The sequence below is a fragment of the Erythrolamprus reginae genome, chromosome 2 (genome assembly GCF_031021105.1).
Source record: "Erythrolamprus reginae isolate rEryReg1 chromosome 2, rEryReg1.hap1, whole genome shotgun sequence".
NCBI lineage: Eukaryota > Metazoa > Chordata > Lepidosauria > Squamata > Dipsadidae > Erythrolamprus > Erythrolamprus reginae.
In genome coordinates this window covers 85,603,777-85,608,455 of record NC_091951.1, presented here as the reverse complement: position 1 = coordinate 85,608,455, position 4,679 = coordinate 85,603,777, and positions in this window count along the sequence as shown.

The window sequence follows — 4,679 nt, the reverse complement described above, 5'->3', positions numbered from 1 at the left end:
CGCGTTAATGACGTCAGGTCGACCGGGCCCCGTTCCAAGGAAAGCCCACGTTGCCGAGCCCGCACCCACGTGGGAAGAGGCGGTGGGAAGCGCGCGCCAAGTTCAGACGTCTAGGGCTAATGTGCGAAAGGGCACCCGATTGGGAAGAGAACTGGGCTTGCGTGGAAATGAAACCTGGGTTTCGGATCTGCAGCGGTTGATTTTGACGTTTGCTGAAAAACCTTTTGGAGGCTTCTCGGCTCCATCTCATTTTAGCTGTTAAGAATCTGCTGCATATTAGCAGATCATATTAACGGAATTGGAAGGGACCCTATAGGGCAGTGTTTCCCAACCTTGGGTATTTGAAGATATCCGGACTTCAACTCCCAGAATTCCCCAGCCAGCGAATGCTGGCTGGGGAATTCTGGGAGTTGAAGTCCGGATATCTTCAAGTGCCCAAGGTTGGGAAACACTGCTATAGGACACATAGTCCAACCCTCCCTCCTACCACTCAAGTAGGGGACTCTACAATGGTTCTCAACCTTTCTAATGCCGTGACCCCTTAATACAGTTCCTCATGTTATGGTGACCCCAACCATAAGTCTAGCGCCAATTCTCCCAACAGAGCTTTAATCTGAATGGCAGGAAGGTGAGAGGGACACCCCCACTGTAAATACCGGATTGGTCAGATTGTAAAAATATGTTCCAAGGCACCAGAATAGAAGATTTGGTTCCTAACACCATGGGGAATTTGTCTTTTCCCATGGTCTTAGGCGGCCCCTGTGAAACAGTCGTTCAACCATCAAAGGGGTCCTGACCCCCAGGTTGAGAACCACTGCTCTACATCATTTCTGACAGGTGGCAGTCCAATCTCTTGAAAGTCTCAAGTGATGAAGCTCCCACAACCTCTGCAGGCAAGCTGTTCCACTGGTTAATTGTTCTCATTGCCAGAAAGCTCTTTATTTTTAGGTTTGAATCTCTCCTTGATCTGTTTCCATCCATTATTCCTTGTCTGGCCTTGTCTGTTGCTTTACAGCCTTTTCTACACGGTTTATGGAATCAGTATATTGCATTATAAATGTTTTATTTTTTTTATTACATTTTTTCATGTCCTTTCCCTCCCCGGAACTGGGGATCATGATGTTCTGTATTTGCATTAACATCTGATAACCTTTCTTGTGCCATTTTGTTTTATGTTTTTAGTGGTTCGTTTTGTGTTATTTTGTGTGTTGTATTTCCTAATAGTAAAATAACAAACAAACAAACAAACAAACAAACAAACAAACACAGAAGCGGTGGGGAAACTCCTCGCTGATGCCCGCCGCTCGCCCTCCCGCCAGCAAGAGGGGGAAGACCCAGGGAAGCCGCCCAGCAGCTGATCTGCCCGGCGCCATCTACGCATGCGTGGCCATAGAAAAAAGGGCGCGCATGCGCAGATGGTGTTTTGACTTCCGGGTTGAAAAATCGCCATATAGCCGTTCGCAATGATCGGGATCGCGATACCCGGGGGATCACTGTATTTGATAACCAAACTAAAAATCTCATATTTGTTATAATTTTGAAACAGAACAAGAATGCAAATTTATTCATTTATTTGCAAAGTATTTGCAAAAACGCATACTGTATATTTTAGAATATAAGATGCACCAGAGTATAAGATGTACCTTAGTTTTGGGGGAGGAAAACAAGGGGAAAAAATTCTACCTCCCTGCAATTTGCCTCCCAGTAAGTGAAAACTTGGTGCGTCTTATACACCGAATGTATAGCATTTAGCATAGCATTTAGACTTATATACCGCTGCATCGTGCTTTTACAGCCCTTTCTAAGTGCTTTATAGAATCAGCATATTGCCCCCAATAATTCGGGTCTTCATTTTACCCACCTTGGAAGGATGGAAGGCTAAGTCAACCTTGAGATGGTGGTGAGATTTGAACTGCTGAATTAGAGCTAGCAGTTAGCTGAAGTAATTCACAGTGCTGCACTCTAACCACTGCACCACCCTGACTCATCCAGCCACCCTCACCCTTTGGCCTCTACCTCCCAGCAATTTACCTCCTTGCAGCAGAGAAGAGTATGTTAAGCCAAGTAACTCATTATCAGCTTCCTGACCTTCAGCTGATTGAAGTTGCAGGCAGGCCACCTATTGAAACTGAAACTAAAGCTGCAAGGAGGCAAATTACTTGCAAGGAGAGGCAGAATTTTGTTTGACTGCTAAAACTGGATGCAAGGAGGTAAGTCAATAACTATAAATGCCTATAGAAGGTTCAAATTATTACTTATTTTTTAAAGACTGTTTTATCATTGTTTTAAACATCTTAACAAAATGAAGCAGATTTTTAGAATAAATACTTGATCTGAAAAAGCCTAGTGCCATTGTACCCTCTTTTAAATAGCAGAGAAACATGTATACAGTACTTCAATTTTAACAGCATCTGTACTAGTATGGTCTGAAATGTAACAGTGTCCTGTTTAGTATTAAGATAAGGGAGCTGAATTAAATCCTGATTTAGTCATGTTTGGAGTAGATCTATTTAAATAATTGGGAGGAGTTAGTGTGACTACAATTAAGAAAATTTTCTGCCATTAATATACTGCCAAAATGTACATTTCTTCAATTCTTTGCTATGTTTATGGGTCAGGAACACATGCACAGAAATAGACAACAAACAGTATATATATCAGGGATGGCGAACCTTTTTTCCCTCGGGTGCCGAAAGAATGTAGACATGTACTATCGCACATGCGTGAATGCCCACACTCACAATTCAATGCCTGGGGAGGGCGAAAACAGCTTCCCCTGCCTCCTGGGGGCCCTCTGGAGGTTGGAAACAGCTTGTTTCCTAACTTCTGATGGGCCCAGTAGGCTCGTGTTTCACCTTCCCTAGGCTCCAAAGGCTTCCCTGGAGCCTGAGGAGGGAAAAAACGCCCTTCCGCATCCTCCCAGAAGCTCTCTGGAAGCCAAAAACACCCTCCCAGGGCCTGTTTGAGCCAAAAATCATCTGGCCGGCACACACATGCATGTTGGAGCTGAGCTAGGGCAATGGCTCGCGTGCCAACAGATATGGCTCTGAGTGCCACTTGTGGCACCCGTGCCATAGGTTCACCATCACTAGTATATATTATCTGTGCTGTTTACTGGGAGGCAGAGGCAGATTTTTTCTCCTTGTTTTTTTCTCCCAAAACTAAGGTGTCTTATTCTCTGAAAAATATGGACACAATCTGAAGTTAGTTGGGGGAAAGATCAAAAGCAACGTGAGAAAATATTATTTTACTGAAAGAGTAGTAGATCCTTGGAACAAACTTCCAGCAGACGTGGTAGATAAATCCACAGTAACTGAAATTAAACATGCCTGGGATAAACATATATCCATCCTAAGATAAAATATAGAAAATAGTATAAGGGCAGACTAGATGGACCATGAGGTCTTTTTCTGCCGTCAGACTTCTATGTTTCTATGTATTCATTTTTAGCAGTTAATAAAGAATTGCTATAAAAATAACCCCCTTTTCACAGTAAATTCTGCAATTGTTTAGAAACACCTTTCAAAATGGAAGCAAAACACAAGTAGAGGAGAAAATATTCAAGTTCATAGACTGTTCTCCCTTTCTTTAGAACTTATGCCTTTTCTAGAGACTATTTTCTAACTTACCTAGTTTCAAGTTTTATTGGATTTATATGCCGCCCCTCTCTGAAAACTCGGGGCGGCTAACAACAATCATAAACAATGTTCAATAAAATCCAATACTAAAAGCAAATTAAAACCCCTTAATATATAAAAACCAAACATACATACAAGCATACCATATATACAGTTGTTGTAACGGCCTAGGGGGAGAAAAAGTCTTAATTCCCCCATGCCTGGCGGCAGAGGTGGGTTTTAAGTAGCTTACGAAAGGCAAGGAGGGTGGGGGCAATTCTGATCTCTGGGGGGAGTTGGTTCCAGAGGGTCGGGGCCACCACAGAGAAGGCTCTTCCCCTGGGTCCCGCCAAGTGGCATTGTTTAGTTGACAGGACCCGGAGAAGGCCCACTCTGTGGGACCTAACTGGTCGCTGGGATTCGTGCGGCAGAAGGCGGTCCCTGAGGTAATCTGGTCCGGTGCCATGAAGGGCTTTATAGGTCATAACCAACACTTTGAATTGTGACCGGAAACTGATCGGCAACCAATGCAGACTGCGGAGTGTTGGTGTGACATGGGCATATTTAGGGAAGCCCATGATTGCTCTCGCAGCTGCATTGTTTCTTTCCCAATTCTCTCCAATGAAGTGCAATGGAACACCAGTTTAGTAGTGAATATAAATTGAAATCCAGATTTTTTTTAATGAAAAGCCTCTAACGTGAATGCAACACAATTTCTTTATTGAGTTCATAAGATGCAAAACATGCTATAGTTACTCAGATACTGGATTAAATATTGCTGTTTTAATAAATATGCTGCCCAAGCAAAACATATTTGATTTCCAGTTTTTTTCTTAACAATACCTTGAGTCAGTGATTGTCCCCACTTGTATTGTTTGTATCTATCCTCCCTTAAGATATGTGCTTTGTAATAGCTTGAAGAAATAATCTGTATATAAAAAAGCCACTTATATATATAAAATATCACTTACTCATCACAAAATTTCCAGAACTATAAAGCTTACAAATTTGAAATTTGGCAGGTATGTTCCTCTTGGCTTTTAGGTGTTTGCTAAGAAAGAT